This window comes from Aethina tumida, chromosome 4 (assembly GCF_024364675.1).
Source record: "Aethina tumida isolate Nest 87 chromosome 4, icAetTumi1.1, whole genome shotgun sequence".
Taxonomy (NCBI): Eukaryota; Metazoa; Arthropoda; class Insecta; order Coleoptera; family Nitidulidae; genus Aethina; species Aethina tumida.
The window spans coordinates 10530881-10546231 of NC_065438.1; positions in this window are offsets into that span (position 1 = coordinate 10530881).

Genomic DNA, 15351 nt, shown 5'->3' on the forward strand with positions numbered 1-15351 from the left:
ATTTAAGTTTTTAATATTTAACTTTATAAATTATAAATTTTTAATATTTAAATTTGTAAAATTTAGCATTTAAATTTTTAAAATTTAATATTTAAATTTTTAAAATTTAAAATTTAAGTTTATAAAATTTAGTACTTAAACTTTTAAAATTTGATATTTGAATTTTTAAAATTTAAATTATTAAAACTTACCATTTAAATTTTTAAAATTTAAAATTTAAATTTTTAAAATTTATTTTTTAAATTTATAAAATATAATATTTAAGTTTTCATTATTTAACTTTCTAAATTTTAAATTTTTAAAATTTGATTGATAAATTATTAAAATTTAATATTTAAATTTTTAAAATTTAAAATTTTTGATTATAAAATTTAGTATTTATATTTTTAAAATTTAATATTTAAATTTTTAAAATTTAAATTTAAGTTTATAAAATTTAGTATTTAAATTTTTAAAATGTGATATTTAATTTATTAAAATTTAATATTTAAATTTTTAAAATTTAAAATTTTAGTTTATAAAATTTAGTATTTAAATTTTCAAATTTGATATTTAAATTATTAAAATTTAACATTTAAATTTTTAAAATTTAAAATTTAAATTTTTAAAATTTATTATTTAAATTTATAAAATTTAATATTTAAATTTATAATGTTTAACTTTCTTAATTTCAAATTTTTAATATTTAAATTTAAATTTAAGTTTATAAAATTTAGTATTTAAATTTTTAAAATTTGATATTTAAATTATTAAAATTTAATATTTAAATTTTTTAAATTTAAAATTTAAGTTTATAAAATTTAGTATTTAAATTTTTAAAATTTGATATTTAAATTTTAAAAATTTAAATTATTATAATTTAAAATTTAAATTATTAAAATTTAAAATTTAAATTATTAAAATTTAATATTTATATTTTTAATATTTCACTTTCCAAATTATAAATTTTTAATATATAAATTTATAAAACTTAGCATTTGAATTTTTAAAATTTGATATTTAAATTTTAAAAATTTAAATTATTATAATTTAAAATTTAAATTATTAAAATTTAACATTTAAATTATTAAAATTTAAAATTTAAGTTTATTAAATTTTGTATTTAAATTTTTAAAATTTGATATTTAAATTATTAAAATTTAATATTCAAATTTTTAAAATTTAAAATTTAAATTTTTAAAATTTAAAATTTAAATTCTCAAAATTTAAAATTTAATATTTAAATTTTTAAAATTTAAAGTTTTAGTTTATAAAATTTAGTATTTAAATTTGATATTTAAATTATTAAAATTTATAATTATTTAAATTATTAAAATTTATTTAATTTATTAAAATTTAATATTTAAATTTTTAAAATTTAAAATTTTAGTTTATAAAATTTAGTATTTAAATTTTTAAAATTTGATATTTAAATTATTAAAATTTAATATTTAAATTTTTAAAATCTAAAATTTAAGTTTATAATATTTAGAATTCAAATTTTTAAAACTTGATATATAAATTTTAAAAATTTAAAATTTAAATTTTTAAAATTTAAAATTTAAATTTTTAAAATTTATTAGTTTAATTTATAAAATTTAATATTTAAGTTTTTAACATTTAACTTTATAAATTATAAATTTTTAATATTTAAATTTATGAAATTTAGAATTTAAATTTTTAAAATTTAATATTTAAATTTTTATAATTTAAATTTAAGTTTATAAAATTTAGTATTTAAATTTTTAAAATTTGATATTTAATTATTAAAATTTAATATTTAAATTTTTAAAATTTATAGTTTTAGTTTATATAATTTAGTATTTAAATTTTTAAAATTTGATATTAAAATTTTTAAAATTTAAATTATTAAAATATAACATTTAAATTTTTAAAATTTAAAATTTAAATTTTTAAAATTTAAAATTTAAGTTTATAAAATTTAGTATTTAAATTTTTAAAATTTGGTATTTAAAGTTTTAAAATTTGATATTTAATTATTAAAATTTAATATTTAAATTTTTAAAATTTAAAATTTAAGTTTATAATATTTAGTATTCAAATTTTTAAAATTTGCTATTTAAATTTTTAAAATTTGATATTTAAATTATTAAAATTTAATATTTAAATTTTTAAAATTTAAAATTTTAGTTTATCAAATTTAGTATTTAAATTTTTAAAATTTGATATTTAAATTATTAAAATTTGATATTTAAATTTTTAAAATTTAAAAATTAAGTTTATAATATTTAGTATTCAAATTTTTAAAATTTAAATTATTCAAATTTGACATTTAAATTTTTAAAATTTAAATTATTCAAATTTGACATTTAAATTTTTAAAATTTAAAATTTAGGATTATAAAATTTGTTATTTAAATTTTTAAAATTTATTATTTTAAATTATAAAATTTAATATTTAAGTTTTTAATATTTAACATTAAAAATTATAAATTTTTAATATTTATATTTATAAAATTTAGCATTTAAGTTTTTAAAATTTAATATTTAAATTTTTAAATTTTAAGTTTAATTTTATAAAATTTAGTATTTAAATTTTTAAATTTTGATATTTAAATTTTTAAAATTTAAATTATTAAAATTTAACATTTATATTTTTAAAATTTAAAATTTAAATTTTTAAAATTTATTATTTAAATTTATAAAATTTAATATTTAAGTTTTTAATATTTAACTTTCTAAATTTTAAATTTTTAAAATTTGATAGTTAAATTATTAAAATTAAATATTTAAATTTTTAAAATTTAAAATTTAATTTATAAAATTTTGTATTTAAATTTTTAAAATTTAATATTTAAATTTTTAAAATTTAAATTTAATTTATAAAATTTGGTATTTAAATTTTTAAAATTAGATATTTAAATTATTAAAATTTAATATTTAAATTTTTAAAATTTAAAATTTTAGTTTATAAAATTTAGTATTTAAATTTTTAAAATTTGATATATAAATTATTATAATTTAATATTTAAATTTTCAAAATTTAAAATTTAAATTTATAATATTTAGTATTCAAACTTTTAAAATTTGATATATAAATGTTTAAAATTTAAAATTTAAATTTTTAAAATTTAAAATTTAAGTTTATCAAATTTAGTATTTAAATTTTTAAAATTTGATATTTAAATTAAAAAAATTTGATATTTAAATTTTTAAAATTTGAAATTTAAGTTTATAATATTTAGTATTCAAATTTTTAAAATTTAAATTATTCAAATTTAACATTTAAATTTTTAAAATTTAAAATTTAGGATTATAAAATTTGTTATTTAAATTTTTAAAATTTATTATTTTAATTTATAAAATTTAATATTTAAGTTTTTAATATTTAACATTATAAATTATAAATTTTTAATATTTAAATTTATAAAATTTAGCATTTAAGTTTTTAAAATTTAATATTTAAATTTTTAAAATTTAAGTTTAATTTTATAAAATTTAGTATTTAAATTTTTAAAATTTGATATTTAAATTATTAAAATTTGTTATTTAAATTTTTAAAATTTAAAATTTAAGTTTATAATATTTAGTATTCAAATTTTTAAAATTTAAATTATTCAAATTTAACATTTAAATTTTTAAAAATTAAAATTTAGGATTATAAAATTTGTTATTTAAATTTTTAATATTTATTATTTTAATTTATAAAATTTAATATTTAAGTTTTTAATATTTAACTTTCCAAATTATAAATTTTTAATATATAAATTTATAAAACTTAGCATTTGAATTTTTAAAATATGATATTTAAATTTTAAAAATTTAAATTATTATAATTTAAAATTTAAATTATTAAAATTTAAAATTTAAATTATTAAAATTTAACATTTAAATTTTTAAAATTTAAAATTTAAGTTTATTCAATTTTGTATTTAAATTTTTTAAATTTGATATTTAAATTATTAAAATTTATAATTATTTAAATTATTAAAATTTATTTAATTTATTAAAATTTAATATTTAAATTTTTAAAATTTAAAATTTTAGTTTATAAAATTTAGTATTTAAATTTTTAAAATTTGATATTTAAATTATTAAAATTTAATATTTAAATTTTTAAAATCTAAAATTTAAGTTTATAATATTTAGAATTCAAATTTTTAAAACTTGATATATAAATTTTAAAAATTTAAAATTTAAATTTTTATAATTTAAAATTTAAATTTTTAAAATTTATTAGTTTAATTTATAAAATTTAATATTTAAGTTTTTAATATTTAACTTTATAAATTATATATTTTTAATATTTAAATTTATGAAATTTAGAATTTAAATTTTTAAAATTTAATATTTAAATTTTTATAATTTAAATTTAAGTTTATAAAATTTAGTATTTAAATTTTTAAAATTTGATATTTAATTATTAAAATTTAATATTAAATTTTTAAAATTCAAAATTTTAGTTTATAAAATTTAGTATTCAATTTTTTAAAATTTGATATTTAAATTTTTAAAATTTGATATTTAAATTTTAAAAATTTAAATTATTATAATTTAAAATTTAAATTATTAAAATTTAAAATTTAAATTATTAAAATTTAATTTTTAAATTTATAAAATTTAAAATTTAAGTTTATAAAATTTAGTACTTAAACTTTTAAAATTTGATATATAAATTTTTAAAATTTAAAATTTAAATTTTTAAAATTTAAAATTTAAGTTTATAAAATTTAGTATTTAAATTTTTAAAATTTGGTATTTAAATTTTTAAAATTTGATATTTAATTATTAAAATTTAATATTTAAATTTTTAAAATTTAAAATTTTAGTTTATAAAATTTAGTATTTAAATTTTTAAAATTTGATATTTAAATTATTAAAATTTAATATTTAAATTTTTAAAATTTAAAATTTAAGTTTATAGTATTTAGTATTTAAATTTTTAAAACTTGATATATAAATTTTAAAAATTTATAATTTAAGTTTTTAATATTTAACTTTATAAATTATAAATTTTTAATATTTAAATTTGTAAAATTTAGCATTTAAATTTTTAAAATTTAATATTTAAATTTTTAAAATTTAAAATTTAAGTTTATAAAATTTAGTACTTAAACTTTTAAAATTTGATATTTGAATTTTTAAAATTTAAATTATTAAAACTTACCATTTAAATTTTTAAAATTTAAAATTTAAATTTTTAAAATTTATTTTTTAAATTTATAAAATATAATATTTAAGTTTTCATTATTTAACTTTCTAAATTTTAAATTTTTAAAATTTGATTGATAAATTATTAAAATTTAATATTTAAATTTTTAAAATTTAAAATTTTTGATTATAAAATTTAGTATTTATATTTTTAAAATTTAATATTTAAATTTTTAAAATTTAAATTTAAGTTTATAAAATTTAGTATTTAAATTTTTAAAATGTGATATTTAATTTATTAAAATTTCATATTTAAACTTTTAAAATTTAAAATTTTAGTTTATAAAATTTAGTATTTAAATTTTCAAATTTGATATTTAAATTATTAAAATTTAATATTTAAATTTTTAAAATTTAAAATTTAAATTTATAATATTTAGTATTCAAATTTTTAAAATTTGGTATTTAAATTTTTAAAATTTGATATTTAATTATTAAAATTTAATATTTAAATTTTTAAAATTTAAAATTTTAGTTTATAAAATTTAGTATTTAAATTTATAAAATTTGATATTTATATTATTAAAATTTAATATTTAAATTTTTAAAATTTAAATTATTAAAGTTTAACATTTAAATTTTTAAAATTTAAAATTCAAGTTTATAAAATTTAGTATTTAAATTTTTAAAATTTTATATTTAAATTATTAAAATTTAACATTCAAATTTTTAAAATTTAATTTAAATTTATATAATTTAGTATTTAAATTTTTAAAATTTGATAATAAAATTTTTAAAATTTAAATTATTAAAATTTAACATTTAAATTTTTAAAATTTAAAATTTAAATTTTTAAAATTTATTATTTAAATTTATAAAATTTAATATTTAAGTTTTTAAAATTTAACTTTCTAAATTTTAAATTTTTAATATTTAAATCTATAAAATTTAGAATTTATATTTTTAAAATTTAATATTTAAATTTTTAAAATTTAAAATTTAAGTTTATAAAATTTAGTATTTAAATTTTTAAAATATGATATTTAAATTTTTAAAATTTAAATTATTAAAATTTAACATTTAAATTTTTAAAATTTAAAATTTAAATTTTTAAAATTTATTATTTTAATTTATAAAATTTAATATTTAAATTTATAATGTTTAACTTTCTTAATTTCAAATTTTTAATATTTAAATTTAAATTTAAGTTTATAAAATTTAGTATTTAAATTTTTAAAATTTGATATTTAAATTATTAAAATTTAATATTTAAATTTTTAAAATTTAAAATTTAAGTTTATAAAATTTAGTATTTAAATTTTTAAAATTTGATATTTAAATTTTAAAAATTTAAAATATTATAATTTAAAATTTAAATTATTAAAATTTAAAATTTAAATTATTAAAATTTAATATTTATATTTTTAATATTTCACTTTCCAAATTATAAATTTTTAATATTTAAATTTATAAAACTTAGCATTTAAATTTTTAAAATTTGATATTTAAATTTTAAAAATTTAAATTATTATAATTTAAAATTTAAATTATTAAAATTTAAAATTTAAATTATTAAAATTTAATATTTAAATTTTTAAAATTTAATTTAAATTTATATAATTTAGTATTTAAATTTTTAAAATTTGATATTAAAATTTTTAAAATTTAAATTATTAAAATTTAACATTTAAATTTTTAAAATTTAAAATTTAAATTTTTAAATTTTATTATTTAAATTTATAAAATTTAATGTATAAGTTTTTAAAATTTTTAATATTTAAATCTAAATTTTAAATTTTTAAAATTTAATATTTAAATTTTTAAAATTTAATATTTAAATTTTTAAAATTTAATATTTAAATTTTAAAAATTTAAAATTTAAATTTTTAAAATTTAAAATTTAAGTTTATAAAATTTAGTACTTAAACTTTTAAAATTTGATATTTAAATATTTAAAATTTAAATTATTAAAATTTAACATTTAAATTTTTAAAATTTAAAATTTAAATTTATAAATTTATTTTTTAAATTTATAAAATTTTATATTTAAGTTTTTAATATTAAACTTTCTAAATTTTAAATTTTTAAAATTTGATAGTTAAATTATTAAAATTTAATATTTAAATTTTTAAAATTTAAAATTTAATTTATAAAATTTAGTATTTAAATTTTTAAAATTTAATATTTAAATTTTTAAAATTTAAATTTAAGTTTATAAAATTTAGTATTTAAATTTTTAAAATTTGATATATAAATTATTATAATTTAATATTTAAATTTTCAAAATTTAAAATTTAAATTTATAATATTTAGTATTCAAACTTTTAAAATTTGATATATAAATGTTTAAAATTTAAAATTTAAATTTTTAAAATTTAAAATTTAAGTTTATAAAATTTAGTATTTATATTTTTAAAATTTGGTATTTAAATTTTTAAAATTTAAAATTTAAGTTTATAAAATTTAGTACTTAAACTTTTAAAATTTGATATTTGAATTTTTAAAATTTAAATTATTAAAACTTACCATTTAAATTTTTAAAATTTAATATTTAAATTTTTAAAATTTAAAATTTTTGATTATAAAATTTAGTATTTATATTTTTAAAATTTAATATTTAAATTTTTAAAATTTAAATTTAAGTTTATAGTATTTAGTATTTAAATTTTTAAAACTTGATATATAAATTTTAAAAATTTATAATTTAAGTTTTTAATATTTAACTTTATAAATTATAAATTTTTAATATTTAAATTTGTAAAATTTAGCATTTAAATTTTTAAAATTTAATATTTAAATTTTTAAAATTTAAAATTTAAGTTTATAAAATTTAGTACTTAAACTTTTAAAATTTGATATTTGAATTTTTAAAATTTAAATTATTAAAACTTACCATTTAAATTTTTAAAATTTAAAATTTAAATTTTTAAAATTTATTTTTTAAATTTATAAAATATAATATTTAAGTTTTCATTATTTAACTTTCTAAATTTTAAATTTTTAAAATTTGATTGATAAATTATTAAAATTTAATATTTAAATTTTTAAAATTTAAAATTTTTGATTATAAAATTTAGTATTTATATTTTTAAAATTTAATATTTAAATTTTTAAAATTTAAATTTAAGTTTATAAAATTTAGTATTTAAATTTTTAAAATGTGATATTTAATTTATTAAAATTTAATATTTAAACTTTTAAAATTTAAAATTTTAGTTTATAAAATTTAGTATTTAAATTTTCAAATTTGATATTTAAATTATTAAAATTTAATATTTAAATTTTTAAAATTTAAAATTTAAATTTATAATATTTAGTATTCAAATTTTTAAAATTTGGTATTTAAATTTTTAAAATTTGATATTTAATTATTAAAATTTAATATTTAAATTTTTAAAATTTAAAATTTTAGTTTATAAAATTTAGTATTTAAATTTATAAAATTTGATATTTATATTATTAAAATTTAATATTTAAATTTTTAAAATTTAAATTATTAAAGTTTAACATTTAAATTTTTAAAATTTAAAATTCAAGTTTATAAAATTTAGTATTTAAATTTTTAAAATTTTATATTTAAATTATTAAAATTTAACATTCAAATTTTTAAAATTTAATTTAAATTTATATAATTTAGTATTTAAATTTTTAAAATTTGATAATAAAATTTTTAAAATTTAAATTATTAAAATTTAACATTTAAATTTTTAAAATTTAAAATTTAAATTTTTAAAATTTATTATTTAAATTTATAAAATTTAATATTTAAGTTTTTAAAATTTAACTTTCTAAATTTTAAATTTTTAATATTTAAATCTATAAAATTTAGAATTTATATTTTTAAAATTTAATATTTAAATTTTTAAAATTTAAAATTTAAGTTTATAAAATTTAGTATTTAAATTTTTAAAATATGATATTTAAATTTTTAAAATTTAAATTATTAAAATTTAACATTTAAATTTTTAAAATTTAAAATTTAAATTTTTAAAATTTATTATTTTAATTTATAAAATTTAATATTTAAATTTATAATGTTTAACTTTCTTAATTTCAAATTTTTAATATTTAAATTTAAATTTAAGTTTATAAAATTTAGTATTTAAATTTTTAAAATTTGATATTTAAATTATTAAAATTTAATATTTAAATTTTTAAAATTTAAAATTTAAGTTTATAAAATTTAGTATTTAAATTTTTAAAATTTGATATTTAAATTTTAAAAATTTAAAATATTATAATTTAAAATTTAAATTATTAAAATTTAAAATTTAAATTATTAAAATTTAATATTTATATTTTTAATATTTCACTTTCCAAATTATAAATTTTTAATATTTAAATTTATAAAACTTAGCATTTAAATTTTTAAAATTTGATATTTAAATTTTAAAAATTTAAATTATTATAATTTAAAATTTAAATTATTAAAATTTAAAATTTAAATTATTAAAATTTAATATTTAAATTTTTAAAATTTAATTTAAATTTATATAATTTAGTATTTAAATTTTTAAAATTTGATATTAAAATTTTTAAAATTTAAATTATTAAAATTTAACATTTAAATTTTTAAAATTTAAAATTTAAATTTTTAAATTTTATTATTTAAATTTATAAAATTTAATGTATAAGTTTTTAAAATTTTTAATATTTAAATCTAAATTTTAAATTTTTAAAATTTAATATTTAAATTTTTAAAATTTAATATTTAAATTTTTAAAATTTAATATTTAAATTTTAAAAATTTAAAATTTAAATTTTTAAAATTTAAAATTTAAGTTTATAAAATTTAGTACTTAAACTTTTAAAATTTGATATTTAAATATTTAAAATTTAAATTATTAAAATTTAACATTTAAATTTTTAAAATTTAAAATTTAAATTTATAAATTTATTTTTTAAATTTATAAAATTTTATATTTAAGTTTTTAATATTAAACTTTCTAAATTTTAAATTTTTAAAATTTGATAGTTAAATTATTAAAATTTAATATTTAAATTTTTAAAATTTAAAATTTAATTTATAAAATTTAGTATTTAAATTTTTAAAATTTAATATTTAAATTTTTAAAATTTAAATTTAAGTTTATAAAATTTAGTATTTAAATTTTTAAAATTTGATATATAAATTATTATAATTTAATATTTAAATTTTCAAAATTTAAAATTTAAATTTATAATATTTAGTATTCAAACTTTTAAAATTTGATATATAAATGTTTAAAATTTAAAATTTAAATTTTTAAAATTTAAAATTTAAGTTTATAAAATTTAGTATTTATATTTTTAAAATTTGGTATTTAAATTTTTAAAATTTAAAATTTAAGTTTATAAAATTTAGTACTTAAACTTTTAAAATTTGATATTTGAATTTTTAAAATTTAAATTATTAAAACTTACCATTTAAATTTTTAAAATTTAATATTTAAATTTTTAAAATTTAAAATTTTTGATTATAAAATTTAGTATTTATATTTTTAAAATTTAATATTTAAATTTTTAAAATTTAAATTTAAGTTTATAGTATTTAGTATTTAAATTTTTAAAACTTGATATATAAATTTTAAAAATTTATAATTTAAGTTTTTAATATTTAACTTTATAAATTATAAATTTTTAATATTTAAATTTGTAAAATTTAGCATTTAAATTTTTAAAATTTAATATTTAAATTTTTAAAATTTAAAATTTAAGTTTATAAAATTTAGTACTTAAACTTTTAAAATTTGATATTTGAATTTTTAAAATTTAAATTATTAAAACTTACCATTTAAATTTTTAAAATTTAAAATTTAAATTTTTAAAATTTATTTTTTAAATTTATAAAATATAATATTTAAGTTTTCATTATTTAACTTTCTAAATTTTAAATTTTTAAAATTTGATTGATAAATTATTAAAATTTAATATTTAAATTTTTAAAATTTAAAATTTTTGATTATAAAATTTAGTATTTATATTTTTAAAATTTAATATTTAAATTTTTAAAATTTAAATTTAAGTTTATAAAATTTAGTATTTAAATTTTTAAAATGTGATATTTAATTTATTAAAATTTAATATTTAAACTTTTAAAATTTAAAATTTTAGTTTATAAAATTTAGTATTTAAATTTTCAAATTTGATATTTAAATTATTAAAATTTAATATTTAAATTTTTAAAATTTAAAATTTAAATTTATAATATTTAGTATTCAAATTTTTAAAATTTGGTATTTAAATTTTTAAAATTTGATATTTAATTATTAAAATTTAATATTTAAATTTTTAAAATTTAAAATTTTAGTTTATAAAATTTAGTATTTAAATTTATAAAATTTGATATTTATATTATTAAAATTTAATATTTAAATTTTTAAAATTTAAATTATTAAAGTTTAACATTTAAATTTTTAAAATTTAAAATTCAAGTTTATAAAATTTAGTATTTAAATTTTTAAAATTTTATATTTAAATTATTAAAATTTAACATTCAAATTTTTAAAATTTAATTTAAATTTATATAATTTAGTATTTAAATTTTTAAAATTTGATAATAAAATTTTTAAAATTTAAATTATTAAAATTTAACATTTAAATTTTTAAAATTTAAAATTTAAATTTTTAAAATTTATTATTTAAATTTATAAAATTTAATATTTAAGTTTTTAAAATTTAACTTTCTAAATTTTAAATTTTTAATATTTAAATCTATAAAATTTAGAATTTATATTTTTAAAATTTAATATTTAAATTTTTAAAATTTAAAATTTAAGTTTATAAAATTTAGTATTTAAATTTTTAAAATATGATATTTAAATTTTTAAAATTTAAATTATTAAAATTTAACATTTAAATTTTTAAAATTTAAAATTTAAATTTTTAAAATTTATTATTTTAATTTATAAAATTTAATATTTAAATTTATAATGTTTAACTTTCTTAATTTCAAATTTTTAATATTTAAATTTAAATTTAAGTTTATAAAATTTAGTATTTAAATTTTTAAAATTTGATATTTAAATTATTAAAATTTAATATTTAAATTTTTAAAATTTAAAATTTAAGTTTATAAAATTTAGTATTTAAATTTTTAAAATTTGATATTTAAATTTTAAAAATTTAAAATATTATAATTTAAAATTTAAATTATTAAAATTTAAAATTTAAATTATTAAAATTTAATATTTATATTTTTAATATTTCACTTTCCAAATTATAAATTTTTAATATTTAAATTTATAAAACTTAGCATTTAAATTTTTAAAATTTGATATTTAAATTTTAAAAATTTAAATTATTATAATTTAAAATTTAAATTATTAAAATTTAAAATTTAAATTATTAAAATTTAATATTTAAATTTTTAAAATTTAATTTAAATTTATATAATTTAGTATTTAAATTTTTAAAATTTGATATTAAAATTTTTAAAATTTAAATTATTAAAATTTAACATTTAAATTTTTAAAATTTAAAATTTAAATTTTTAAATTTTATTATTTAAATTTATAAAATTTAATGTATAAGTTTTTAAAATTTTTAATATTTAAATCTAAATTTTAAATTTTTAAAATTTAATATTTAAATTTTTAAAATTTAATATTTAAATTTTTAAAATTTAATATTTAAATTTTAAAAATTTAAAATTTAAATTTTTAAAATTTAAAATTTAAGTTTATAAAATTTAGTACTTAAACTTTTAAAATTTGATATTTAAATATTTAAAATTTAAATTATTAAAATTTAACATTTAAATTTTTAAAATTTAAAATTTAAATTTATAAATTTATTTTTTAAATTTATAAAATTTTATATTTAAGTTTTTAATATTAAACTTTCTAAATTTTAAATTTTTAAAATTTGATAGTTAAATTATTAAAATTTAATATTTAAATTTTTAAAATTTAAAATTTAATTTATAAAATTTAGTATTTAAATTTTTAAAATTTAATATTTAAATTTTTAAAATTTAAATTTAAGTTTATAAAATTTAGTATTTAAATTTTTAAAATTTGATATATAAATTATTATAATTTAATATTTAAATTTTCAAAATTTAAAATTTAAATTTATAATATTTAGTATTCAAACTTTTAAAATTTGATATATAAATGTTTAAAATTTAAAATTTAAATTTTTAAAATTTAAAATTTAAGTTTATAAAATTTAGTATTTATATTTTTAAAATTTGGTATTTAAATTTTTAAAATTTAAAATTTAAGTTTATAAAATTTAGTACTTAAACTTTTAAAATTTGATATTTGAATTTTTAAAATTTAAATTATTAAAACTTACCATTTAAATTTTTAAAATTTAATATTTAAATTTTTAAAATTTAAAATTTTTGATTATAAAATTTAGTATTTATATTTTTAAAATTTAATATTTAAATTTTTAAAATTTAAATTTAAGTTTATAGTATTTAGTATTTAAATTTTTAAAACTTGATATATAAATTTTAAAAATTTATAATTTAAGTTTTTAATATTTAACTTTATAAATTATAAATTTTTAATATTTAAATTTGTAAAATTTAGCATTTAAATTTTTAAAATTTAATATTTAAATTTTTAAAATTTAAAATTTAAGTTTATAAAATTTAGTACTTAAACTTTTAAAATTTGATATTTGAATTTTTAAAATTTAAATTATTAAAACTTACCATTTAAATTTTTAAAATTTAAAATTTAAATTTTTAAAATTTATTTTTTAAATTTATAAAATATAATATTTAAGTTTTCATTATTTAACTTTCTAAATTTTAAATTTTTAAAATTTGATTGATAAATTATTAAAATTTAATATTTAAATTTTTAAAATTTAAAATTTTTGATTATAAAATTTAGTATTTATATTTTTAAAATTTAATATTTAAATTTTTAAAATTTAAATTTAAGTTTATAAAATTTAGTATTTAAATTTTTAAAATGTGATATTTAATTTATTAAAATTTAATATTTAAACTTTTAAAATTTAAAATTTTAGTTTATAAAATTTAGTATTTAAATTTTCAAATTTGATATTTAAATTATTAAAATTTAATATTTAAATTTTTAAAATTTAAAATTTAAATTTATAATATTTAGTATTCAAATTTTTAAAATTTGGTATTTAAATTTTTAAAATTTGATATTTAATTATTAAAATTTAATATTTAAATTTTTAAAATTTAAAATTTTAGTTTATAAAATTTAGTATTTAAATTTATAAAATTTGATATTTATATTATTAAAATTTAATATTTAAATTTTTAAAATTTAAATTATTAAAGTTTAACATTTAAATTTTTAAAATTTAAAATTCAAGTTTATAAAATTTAGTATTTAAATTTTTAAAATTTTATATTTAAATTATTAAAATTTAACATTCAAATTTTTAAAATTTAATTTAAATTTATATAATTTAGTATTTAAATTTTTAAAATTTGATAATAAAATTTTTAAAATTTAAATTATTAAAATTTAACATTTAAATTTTTAAAATTTAAAATTTAAATTTTTAAAATTTATTATTTAAATTTATAAAATTTAATATTTAAGTTTTTAAAATTTAACTTTCTAAATTTTAAATTTTTAATATTTAAATCTATAAAATTTAGAATTTATATTTTTAAAATTTAATATTTAAATTTTTAAAATTTAAAATTTAAGTTTATAAAATTTAGTATTTAAATTTTTAAAATATGATATTTAAATTTTTAAAATTTAAATTATTAAAATTTAACATTTAAATTTTTAAAATTTAAAATTTAAATTTTTAAAATTTATTATTTTAATTTATAAAATTTAATATTTAAATTTATAATGTTTAACTTTCTTAATTTCAAATTTTTAATATTTAAATTTAAATTTAAGTTTATAAAATTTAGTATTTAAATTTTTAAAATTTGATATTTAAATTATTAAAATTTAATATTTAAATTTTTAAAATTTAAAATTTAAGTTTATAAAATTTAGTATTTAAATTTTTAAAATTTGATATTTAAATTTTAAAAATTTAAATTATTATAATTTAAAATTTAAATTATTAAAATTTAAAATTTAAATTATTAAAATTTAATATTTATATTTTTAATATTTCACTTTCCAAATTATAAATTTTTAATATTTAAATTTATAAAACTTAGCATTTAAATTTTTAAAATTTGATATTTAAATTTTAAAAATTTAAATTATTATAATTTAAAATTTAAATTATTAAAATTTAAAATTTAAATTATTAAAATTTAATATTTAAATTTTTAAAATTTAATTTAAATTTATATAATTTAGTATTT